This window comes from Capricornis sumatraensis, chromosome 15 (genome assembly GCF_032405125.1).
Source record: "Capricornis sumatraensis isolate serow.1 chromosome 15, serow.2, whole genome shotgun sequence".
Lineage (NCBI taxonomy): Eukaryota > Metazoa > Chordata > Mammalia > Artiodactyla > Bovidae > Capricornis > Capricornis sumatraensis.
In genome coordinates, this window is record NC_091083.1 from 40,040,704 (window position 1) to 40,053,321 (window position 12,618).

A 12,618-nucleotide genomic window follows, 5' to 3' on the forward strand; every position below is an offset into this window, starting at 1 on the left:
GTAGAGAGGTCTATGCATTAGTTCTTACATCACCCCTCAGAATGATCCCCATTTCTCTGTACACATCATACAGTCTTCATGTTCCCTGGTCGTGTCGAAGCCAAGTTTCATCAAAGATGAAGCTTTGCTCTCTGTTTTTCTTCTTGTTGAAACTTGTGGGAAACCCTGGGAAAGGGAGTCAAGTAAATATAACTTTGTTCTGTCATCTTCTAACAGAGGTCTCAGGGGGAATTACAGTCTTAGTATTTTTCTTTATTGTAGTCTTAAAAATTCTGGTTCTGATATTTTGTTTTTACTTTCTTTTCTGTACCTTTGCTAGATTTGTGGAACTCCCCGGCACTAACCCCCCTTTCTGCCTGATAGTATCATATTACCTAGAAATGACTTCTTCCTTCAAACAGCCTGAGTCTTGCCTTGTGTGTCACCGACCCCCTGAGGTCAATAATGAATGGAGTGGCCACGAAGAAGTGATAACCTCTATTTCCTGTTCACTTTCTCACAGGCGGTTAAGCTTTAAATGTGTGCTGTAAAATCTCTTCAACCAACAAGCCCGACCATTTATCACTATAATCTTAACTACCTCTGCATTTTTGGATATCTTAACTCCCCAAAGGACTGTCAATTTAACCATAACTACCTAACAACTGCCAAGCCTCACTTTATGAGCTGCTGTTGAGAGTTTAGCTATTTAAGGCTGATTTTTAAAAATTTTTATTGGCGTCTCATGGTGTTTGCTTGATTTACTGTGTTGTAAATAACCACAAATTAGGAACATTTCTTTAAGGTGTAGGCAAAGATTAAAATGGATATCAAATTGTCTTTCCTCCATGTTTATTAACTCCTTGCCGGGTCACTCTTCCAACTCTGACTAGTTCTAAAAGGTCATATGTGGTCAGTCTTGCTGGAGCCCTCTTTGGGTTCCTAAGGCAGAACTCTTTTCTTCCTTAGCCTGATCCGTAAGCAGCTGCTACTCCACCAGCCTTGGTGTGTTTTCTTAAAGCAAAGCCTTTGATGACATATGTGACTTCACACATCTTATCGAGGACCTTGTGTTTTTGCAAAGGTATCCAAAGTGGGGGAAATGCAATGGTTAAAAAAAAGAGAGGCTTTGAACATTCAGTTCAGTTCAGTCGCTCAGTCATGTCTGACTTTTTGCGACCCCATGAACTGCAGCACACCAGGCCTCCCTATCCATCTCTAACTGCCGGAGTCTACCCAAACCCATATCCATTGAGTTGGTGATGCCATCCAATCATCTCATCCTCTGTTGTCCCCTTCTCCTCCTGCCCTCAATCTTTCCCAGCATCAGGGTCTTCTCAAATGAGTCACCTCTCTGCATCAGATGGCCAAAGTATTGGAGTTTCAGCTTCAAAATCAGTCCTTCCGATGAACACCCAGGACTGATCTCCTTTAGGATGGACTGGTTGGATCTCCTTGCAGTCCAAGGGACTCTCAAGAGTCTTCTCCAACACCACAGTTCAAAAGCATCAATTCTTTAGCACTCAGCTTTCTTTATAGTCCAACTCTCACATCCACACATGACCACTGGAAAAACCATAGCCTTGACTAGACAGACCTTTGTTGACAATGTAATGTCTCTGCTTTTTAATATGCTATCTAGGTTGGTCATAACTTTCCTTCCAAGGAGCAAGTGTCTTTTAATTTCATGTCTGCAATCACCATCTGCAGTGATTTTGGAGCCCCCCAAAATAAAGTCTGACACTGTTTCCCCATCTATTTGCCATGAAGTGATGGGACCAGATGCCATGATCTTAGTTTTCTGAATGTTGAGCTTTAAGCCAACTTTTTCACTCTCTTCTTTCACTTTCATCAAGAGGCTCTTTAGTTCTTCTTCACTTTCTGCCATAAGGGTGGTGTCATTTTCATATCTGAGGTTATTGATATTTCTCCCGGCAGTCGTGATTCCAGCTTGTGCTTCCTCCAGTCCAGCGTTTCTCATGATGTACTCTGCATATAAGTTAAGTAAGCAGGGTGACAATATACAGCCTTGCCACAGAAAGGAGTGAAATTTCTGACACATGCTACAATATGGATGAACTTTGAAGACACTGAGTAACATGAGCCAAACACTAAAGGACAAATGTTGTATGACTGCCCTTGAGGTACCTAGAATAAGTGATTTCATAGAGATGGAAAGTGGATTTTAGAGATTAACCAGAAAGCTCCAGGAGTTGGTGATGGACAGGGAAGCCTGGTGTGCTTCAGTCTATGGGCTTGAAAAGAGTCTGACACTACTGAATGACTAAACTGAACTGAACTGAGAGGCTGCAGAGGGAGGGGGCAAAGGGGATTTACTGCTTCTTTGGGGGGCAATGAAGTTTTGGAAATGGATAGTCATGATAGTTGTGCAACTTAACTGTGCATTTTAAAACACTTTCCATGGATCGTAAAAAGACTTACCTAAAATTGAAATGTCAGGATGTCATTTTAGGACTTCCACTTCCTCCACTCCTTCTGAGGGAACCGTGGAGGTCCTGCCCGGGACTCCTTCTCCTCACTCAGAAAGAAAGGCCCTTGGACTACGTCTTAGTAGCTCTCTCACCGTCACCCTCCCCACCCTCTCCATTCCTGGTTCTCCCTCCTGGAGGGGCCCCACTTGACTCCTCTCTCCAACCCCTGCGCACCGCAAAGTCCCTCTGCTCACTTCTGAAGCTGAGTGACACTCCCTGCAGGAGTCCCCTGGCCATGGGAAAGTGGCTGTGACAATTCCAACCGGCTGAGATTTAATAAAACACATCTCCCCAGTTCCATGCTGGCTCTGAGACCGCTGGGCAGAGACCACCGTGGCTCCTGGCCCTCTGCAGCCCCTCAGGAGAGACAGGAGGGCACTCGGAGCAGTCACTTCCTGAGTTTTTGGCCTTTCTTGGCTGTGAAGAACCATAACCTCAGCCCTGCCGGCCACTTGGGAACCAGGCCACGCTGGGGCCTGTGTTCCAAATCACCGAGTAGGCTGGTGACCATTTGTCTTCTGCCCCTGGGCTTAATCCTTCAGGTCAGGGGGACCAGTTTGCTGTGGTTTTACTGCCAGAAGCAAGAGGCGGGTCCAGGCCATGGATGGGCAGGGCCTCAAGAGCAGCTGTGGAGCACAGACCAGCCAAGACAGAGAAAGCCCTGAACAGTGCTCGAAGAAGAAGACCTCTCTTCTTTCTAAACCACGATTGAGGCAGGGGCAACTGCTGCAGCAGAGGCCCAGGCCAGGGGTCAGCTCTGCCAGAGCAGGAAAAACAGGAAGCCGTCTCACCACAGCAGCGACAGGACAGAGGTCGGCCGGGTGGGAGGCTTGTGTCGAAGCCATGGCTCAAAACTAGGGGGGCGGGGGGAGGGAATCCTTATTAATTCAAGAAATGAGTCATTGACTGAACGGAGGTTTAGCGAATTTGCTTTTGGATAATGGGAGTGTCTAGCCCAGTGATTCCCCCTTAGAACCAATGCTGGTTCTTTTAAGTTGATTTTCAGATTTCTCAAAAAGGTCAAATGTGTCACATAACCACAGCAGGAGAGAAGGAGTATGCCAAATGCACTGATTAAATAGTAAAGTTCTTGTACTCAGTTGTGACAAAGAGGTTCCGGGGAACACAGGAAGTGGAGTTTTATCGCATATGTCTGCTTAAATTAGTGAAGAATCATCAGAGGAACGTGCCCATGAGCAGGTGGAGGTGGTAAGAAGTGGCAGAGCTTCTGAGGCAGCATGGCTGCCAGGGCCACAAATGTGCAGGAGCATAAGGGGGCTGCCTATTAGCCTAAGAAAAACATCATTAGGAAGGAAATCTGCTACTGAGAGCTCCACCGTCGTATATCATGCACCCCCAAAGCCAAATACATCGGAAAGTTTTGTTTATCCACTGTCTGGAATTTTCCATACTTTTTGCCATTGGCCAATGGAGAAACAGCCTCAGCTTCAAGCTGGCTCATTAAGACCTTTCAGAAAGGAGCCAGTGGATTTTAGCATTTCACCCCAAAGGAAAGGTTCCCGATCACGTTAAACCAGAGTGGAGCTGACTGCTTCCTGTGCTGTTCGCTGAGATCAAAGCCCAACAAACAGCACTAAAGAACCTGGGATTATATTTCACTCCCTTTTCCGCCACTGTTGTCCCCGAACAGCCTACACAGGCTCGCTGCAGCTCTGCCTCGACCCCATGCTTCTGTTTTACGGTCTCACTTCTCTTTAGTTGTGTGCCCATCCCCCTCCTCCTTTCCCTCCTTTATCCTTGGTGTTTCTGTCTCAGAGTAGAAGTCAGCGCTCTGGTGATCAAAGCAAATAGAACACACATGATACACAAAACCCCAGCAGCTCCAGTGCGAGAACTTCTTTCTGAAAACTCCACCTTACTGTCTTTGGGGACCTCATAGAATGAAGATGACAGGATTGTTGTTGTGTTTTAATACAGTTTTACTGTTGAATCTACAAGGGTTGATTGCACCCCCGTTAGTGGGTGGAGTCTCACTGGAAAGATGGAGAGATTCCTGGGCCAGCTTCTTTGGGAAAGAAGCTTGAGCCTCAGAAAGGAAATTGGAACCGAGAGCACGAACCCAGTTAGGTGTAAAAGAGGGTTTGGCTTTTCTCGGTCTGGACATCACAGGGTCTGAGATCCAGGGGACGCTCCTAAATGGTGATTGTTTAATGTGGCGTTTTCAAACTGACTCCTAGGAAAGAAAGTCGAAAAGCAAGGCTGGATGTGACATTCTGGGTCCCCCATGTTGCTGTGACCTTGGGCCACAACTCTACTTCACAAAGCAAGCATACTGCCTCCCCTTTCAGTGTTTTCTACGTTTATTTCCCTTTGGTAATCCCCATCCATAATCAGAGGATTCTTAGGGAGTCAAGGAAAAGAAACTCATTGCTAATGTTTAGGTCCGAGTGTCTTAAGGATTCAGTGAATCCCTGAGGTTGCATGACCCTATGGATGATGCTCTGTGGCAGGGACAGACTCAGGGGTCCCCTGCTGATATTAAATTTATTACAGCAGTTAGGATTTCTTTTGCCTTCTTCCAGTTCTGTTAATGATCTTCTTTCTTCCCCAAATATTTCCAGCCAGCTACTAACTTATGCTCAATAGAGTAAGCTCTTAAGAAACAATGTCTTATTCTAGCCAGCAACCGCGCCCCATAGAATCTGCAATTAGGGTATTCCACCACTAGGTGGAGTAGTGCTGTAACATTTCCTGGAAACCAGTAGCTTTAAAACCCTGATCCTGACCAGCCAAGTCAAAACGGACTGAGACAGTCTAGATTCGATACAGGATACAGGATGCTTGGGGCTGGTGCACTGGGATGACCCAGAAGATGATATGGGGAGGGAGGTGGGAGGGGGGTTCAGGATTGGAAACTCATGTACACCCATGGCGGATTCATGTCAATGTATGGCAAAACCAATACAGTATTGTAAAGTAAAATAAAATTTAAAAATTAATTTAAAAAAATCACAGATTCTCAGGCCCTGTCCCAGATCCACTCAATAAAAATCTCTGAGAACAGGATTCATGACTTCCTGTTTAACTGTTCTCAGGTGAAATCAGATTCACAGTTTCACAGTTGCTTTTTAGAATTCCTGGTACAAACTGAAACGTTTTTTTAGAACCCAATATTTTTTAAAAAAAATTTCACCAAGGGTCCCTCCAATTTATAACACATTTCCATTTTGTATTTACCAAAATATATTAATAGAACTTGTTGCTAAGTCTACAAAGATAGCTTCTAAAACTATTTTCTCAGAATAATTTTTCTTCCTTTTCTCTTCATTTTGACAAATATTTTAAGCTGTGAGATTGTGTTAAGTTGCTTCAGTCGTATCTGACTCTTTGTGACCCAATGGACCATAGCCTGTTAGGATCCTCTGTCCATGGGATTCTCCAGGCAAGAATACTGGAGTGGGTTGTCATTCCAGACCCAGGGATGGAACCCACATCTCTTACTTCTGCATTGGCAAGTGGGTTCTTTACCACTAGCACCACCTAGGAAGCCCCATCTTCAACATTACCAACTTGATATTCCAAGAGGGGAATTCGGATCTTTCCATTCATCTTGTATCTCATAGCGTTCTTCTTATCCCATTTCGCTTTTTCAGAAAATCTCAGCTTGATGACCGATTTCGGTCCTATTCATAGATTCCACATTTTCTTAAATTTTGAGTCTTGGCTACTTTTTTCTGCAATAAATCTTTTATAAAATTAGGTTCCCTCTACCCTTTGGACTACCTGTGTTTTTCTTCTTATTAGAGAATTTCTTCCTAAGGCCTGTGTGAGTCAGAATTCAATCAGGAAAACATAAACATCCTGGATATTTTAAACCGGCAAGTTACAGAGGGAGAATCGGCAGGTGGTGATAGAGGAGGTTCGAGGAACGCGGAGGTGCCGCCCAGGGCGGAGGATAAGAGCGGAGGATGGAACCGGCTGCCTGGGGAAGCCGGGGCCTCGGCCGCCTGACGTTTGGGTGGGTACGGGGGGCTGGTGGGGGGTGGGTATTTCTGGCACAGGGAGGGGAGAGGAGCCAGTGTGGTGGGAGCCTGAGCGCCTACCAGGGGCCTCAGCCTGCCTCCTCCTCCCCCCTCCCACCGACCCCGCCCCGCCGCCTCTCATCAGCATCTCCAGGGACCAAGATAGCCCTGGAGGCAGCGCAGTGGATCCTGGAGCTCAGCCTCCAGGTTCCTGCCTCCCGGTTTCCTTTCTCCTCTTCTGAACAATGAGGGTTCTATAGGAGCCAGTATCTGTGCCAAAAAGACTCCTCCTCTCGGAAGGCGCCGTGCTTCCTATGCTGGCCGCTCACCTGTGGGGATGAGGAGGGGACTGACCCTCCAGGCAGAGGCTCTGGGGGCCTCGGTGAGGCCACCTCCAGCCCATTCCCAGGGCCTGGTCCGGAGTCTCGCCCCCTCAGAGGTCTGCAGCTTTTCTTCCTCGGGCTCAGCCTCCCTGGGGCCGCAGCCCTGGACCTGGACAACCTCTTCCTGCTCAGCCTCTGCCTGATGCTGTGGCCAGAGAAACCTGAGGATGCGCGGGCCCCCAGGCGGTCCGCCCTGCCCTGGCCTGGCTCCTCCCAGAGAGAGCACGTTGACAGAGACCCTCACCCGCGCTGCAGAAACGTCCCCCTCCCCCCTCCCCCGCCGTCTTTCCGGACATGGGCACTGGGCTGGGGGGCCAAAAAAGACTCCGGCCGGGGCTCCCCTTCTCTGTTTGGGTCATCTCTCTTCCCCCTTGAACTCAGAGGATATTCGTGGACTTCTTGACCCCGTGTACTTCCTGCAAGACCCGTGTGGAACATCTGCTTAACCTATGTTTCTGGAGCACAGTCACTGCACACAAATCATAAGAATGCTTGTTGATGTAGATAATTTTGAGGTTCCAACTGACAATATACCATTCCTTTATAAACTGCAACGTCTGACACAAGTAGCAAATAATAACTGAAGATTCTCTGTCTCTGCTTGGACATGATTCCACACTGTGACCGTGACCGCTTTTATTACAGCGTGCCTTGTGGTGACCTAGTCAAAGTTCTGCAGGTCAGGAGATACATCTAGAGTCAGAGGAGCAACTTGAAGCATGTTGGAAGGGCCAGCAGAAGCATCAGCTGCGCTCACAGGAGTCCTTCATGGGACTGCTGTGCTCTTCAGAAGCTCTGGCTAACAGTGACCGAGCTGGACGGGCAAGTCAGTCTCCCTGAGCAAACACAGCCAAGTCAGAAACTGCCAAACTTGGTCTCTATCAAAAAAGTCCCCAGAGAGCCTGCAACTCATTTTGAGCTGTTTCGGGGAGAACACGTTCGAGGAACACGACTGGCCCCGGAAGGCACCTTTAAAATAACAACGTTCCATTAGCTGTGAACACTAAGGAAAACATTTCTCCCAAATGTTTTTAACCAGCCTCCAACAGAGCGTCTCCTTATGCAGCCGCCCTGGCTGAAACACTGCTTTCGTTCTGTTAGGAGCTGTAGGGCCTCCTGCAGACTCGCAGGGCATGGCCCTTTGCAGCTGTTTTAGGAGCAAAACTGAGTGGGAATTCTCCACGCCATTTGTAATATTCTCCAGCTCTGTTTCATAGAAATGTGTACCAGAATGAAAACAACGGTAAGATGAATACGGGTTTACTATTGAAATTCCAGTCTTCCTTCAAAAACATAATTATGAGCACTTACTAGATACAGGCACTGTTATAGGTGCGGACAATATGAAGGTAAGATTTCTCGTGAAATCTGTTCTCACGACACTCACATTCTAATGTGGAGAGAAAGATAGTAAGTAAGAGAACACACACATGAACAAAATAATTCCAGCTTGCGCTGGATTATGTGAAGGACGGCATCAGAAGGGCAAGAGGAGTTGAGGGGGGGACTACATTTAACAGAGTAGTCAGGAATGTTTAGTTCAAGCATTTCACTGAGTAGAATATTTAATGATGTGAAAATTAAATGAAATTCAGAATTTAACATCCGTAAAGTTTTATTGGCACATAGCCATGTTTATTCTCTATTGCTAACTTGTGCTCTGGGGCTTCCCTGGCGGCTCAGTAGTAAGGAACCCACCTGCCAATGCAGGAGATGTGGCTTCAATCCTTGGGTCTGGAAGATCTCCTGGAGAAAGAAATGGCAACCCACTCCAGTATTCTTGCCTGGGAAATCCCATGGACGGAGGAATCTGGTGGGCTACAGTCCATGGTGGTCACAAAAGAGTCAGACATGACTTCTTGACTAAACAACAACTTGCGCTAGAACACCAAAGCTGAATCATTACAATAGAGTCAGTATGGCCTGCAATGCCATTTTCATTTTATTTTTACATTTGCTTTGTGCTTCTTTACAAAAAGAATTTTCTAATGTGGTCTAGATTTAAGGAAATAAAAAGGCAATGTAAGGAACGCTGATGTGCTCAGTCATGTTTGATACTTTGTGGCCCCATGGGTTGTAGCCCTCCAGGTTCTTGTGTCCATGGAATTTTCCAGGCAAGAATACTGGAGTGGGTAGCCATTTGCTGCCCCAGGGGATCTTCCAAACCCAGTGATCGACTTGTGTCTCTTACATCTCCTACATTGGGAAGCAGATTCTTTACCCCTAGTGCCACCTCCGAAGCCCAAAGAATCAGTTCAGTTCAGTTGCTCAGTCATGTCCGACTCTTTGTGACCTAATGGATTGCAGCACAAGGGACTCTCAAGAGTCTTCTCCAACACCACAGTTCAAAAGCATCAATTCTTCAGCACTCAGCTTTCCTTATAGTCCAATTCTCACAGCCATCCATGACTACTGGAAAAACCATAGCTTTGACTGGACAGACTTTTGTTGGCAAAGTAGAGTCTCTGCTTTTTAATATGCTGTCTAGGTTGGTCATAACTTTTCTTCCAAGGAGCAAGCGTCTTTTAATTTCATAGCTGCAGTCAACATCTGCAGTGATTTTGGAGCCCAAGAAAACAAAGTCCATCACTGTTCCCATTGTTTCCCCATCTATTTGCCATGAAGTGATGGGACCCGACCCCAGGATCCTAGTGTTCTGAATGTTGAGTTTTAAGCCAATTTTTTCACTCTCCTCTTTCACTTTCATCAAGAGGCTCTTTAATTCTTCTTCACTTTCTGCCAAAAGGGTGGTGTCATCTGCATATCTGAGGTTATTGATGCGCAAAGTGTGCAGATATTTAATTGTTAAAATTGAGAGTGTTGTGACTTTTAGTGTTAGGATTAGCACAAAAATTGGGAAAATATTCTCCCAGTATTCAAAAATTATTGTATAGTTCAACAAAGAAAATTTTCACATCCTTACCAAACAAGTGAAGATTTGGCATGCTTCCATGTTGCTTCACTTTTTTCTTAATCAAAATAAACAAAATTATCAACTGACATTCATGATGTGAGTGATTCATTTGCTGAATCAGATAGTAATCAAGCATTATTCCTAGCCTGATTTTATTGACACTATTTCTGAAAATAGTATAAAAATAGAGAGTGGAGGACTGACATCAGGGAAGATAGTAGGGTAAGAATCTCCAGAAATTCATTTCTCTACTTTCACAACGATTGTCCTCTGAGGATCTGTCTGATGTATCTGTTTTGTAACTCTTGAGTCTATTCAAAAGCTTGCAGCTTCCAGGGGAAGTCTTGGTCTGTAAACTGAGGTTAATTTTAGTTGATAATAGGTATTAGTAGGGTAATGGCTACCAAGGTCCCAGCCCCAGCCCCATGGCAGGTAACCATGCCAACAAAAGTAATTCCTGGGAACCAGAGTAGCCAAGAAGCCAAGAGGACCTTGCAAATAATGGGGATCTGTGTTCTGATCTCTGATTGCTGTTTCTGATCATAAAGTTGCAGACGCAGAAGTGGGCCACTATTATTGCAAGACACATCCATTGACTGCAGTGGGTTCCAGTGAATTTAAAGAAACAGTCTCTACTCTTCATTTTCTCCTTTTTTCCCTTTTGGGAGCGTAACATTTAAGGATTAGGACATTTAAAAGCAACCACATACTCCAGGCAATTTATAAAGTCATTACACATGCCCAAGGGAAAGACACAGACTCAGAAATAAACAAAACTGAGATCTGAAGGTTATGCCTCATGCTGTTCCCAGGCAGAGATGCCCTATGAGAATTTTTGAAGCAAACCCTGGGAAGAGGATGAATCTGATTTCCAGAGTTACCACATTGTAAGATTTAAATGTTCAGTTTTAAATAAAAAATTACAAGGCATGTAAGGAAAAAGGAAAATTTGGCCCATTCAAAGGAAAAAATAGATCAAAAGAAAATACCTATGAGGAAGATCAGATGGCAGCTTACCAGAAAGATTTTAAAATGACTGTCTTAAAGATTATCAAAGAGCTAAAGAATGATATAGATAAATTCAAGAAACTGATGTAGGAACAAAATGTAAATATACAAATATAGAAAAAAAGTTTTGGAATTGAAAATTGCAATAACTGAAATGAAAAATTCACTAGAGGGACTCAAAGGTGGATTTGAGCAGGCAGCAAAAATAACAGTGAATTTAAAGAAAAAAAACAACCTAACATATCAAATCTGAGAAACATAAAACCAAAAGAGTGAAGAAGTGAATTGAGCTCAAGGAACCTGTGGGACTTATCAAGAAGATCAACATATGCACTGTGAGAGTCTCATAAGTAGAAGAGAGAGAAAGGGGCAGAGAGATTATTGAAGAAGTAATGGCCAAACACTTCCTGAATATGATGCAATAAGTAAATCTACAAACCCAAGGAGCTGGATGAATTGCAAATATGATAAACTTAAAGAGACCCTCCAAGAGACACATTATAATCGAACTGTCAACAGACAAAAGGATAATCTTGAAGATTCAAGAGACAATTAATGTGTTCCTTACTAGCAGATATCTTGTCAGAAACCTTGGAGGACAGAAGGCAGTGGGATGATATATTCAAAGTGCTGAAAAAAATGACTTTCGACTGAGAATCTTACATCCAGCATAACTGTCCTTCAGAACACGAGGGAGAATTTAAGACATTCCTAGATAAACAAAAATGGAAAGAATTTATTACTGCTAGACTTTCCTTAGAAGAAATACTAAAGAGAGTCCTTCATGTTGAAATGAAGGCATGCTAAACAGTATCTAGGAGTCACATGAAGAAATAAAGCTCTCTAGTGAAGAGATTTATGGGCAATCATAAAAGCTAGTTTTATTGTAATCTTGGTTTGTAACGCCACTTTTAAATTTCTACATAATTCATTTAAAATTTATTAGGCTGTTTTTCTGGGCACCCAATGTAAAAAAAGATGTAATTTGTGACATCAATAACTGAGAGGAGATAGGGACAGAATTATATTGGGACAGAGTTTTTGTATGCTATTGAAGTTAACATCAAATTAGAGTATTATAACCTTAGGGTGTTAAATGCAATGCCCAGGGTGACCACAAGGAAAATATCTGTAGAATACATACTAAAGAAAATGAGGATGGAATTTGAGCATTTTATTGCCCTCCCCCCCAAAATCAAACACAAAAGAAGACAGAAATGAAGGAAATGAGCAACAAAAAGCTATAAGGTATATAGAAAACAAATGACAAAATGACAAAATGGCAGAAGCCCTTCTTATCATGATAACTTCATGTGTAAATGGATTAATCTGTCCAATCAAAAGCATAGACTGGCAGAATGGGTTTTAAAAAATGATCCAACTATATCTTATATCCTACAAAGACTCACTTTAGATCCAAAAACACAAATAGCTTAAAAAGTGAAAAGATGAAAGAAGGTATTCCATGAAAATAGTAACTAAAAGAGAACTGGGATGACTATAGAAATCAAAGTAGAATTTAAATCAAAAAAGTTTACAAGAGACAAAGAACATATATATTTGTAAGAGACAAAGAAGGCAATTATATATTAACAACAAAAAGACATAAAAACTATAAACAAAGGTACAAAATAATTCTTCCAACAACAATACTATGGACAGACTGTCCTCAAGTGCCCATAGGGACATTCTTCAGTGTTAGATAGGCCATAAGTTAGTCTCAACAGATTTAAGAAGATAAATATACAGAGTTTCTTCTCCAACCACCATTAAATGAAATTAGAAATCACTAACAAAGGAACACTGGAAAATTTACAAATATGCAGCAATTAAACAACATACTCTTAAACAACTAATGG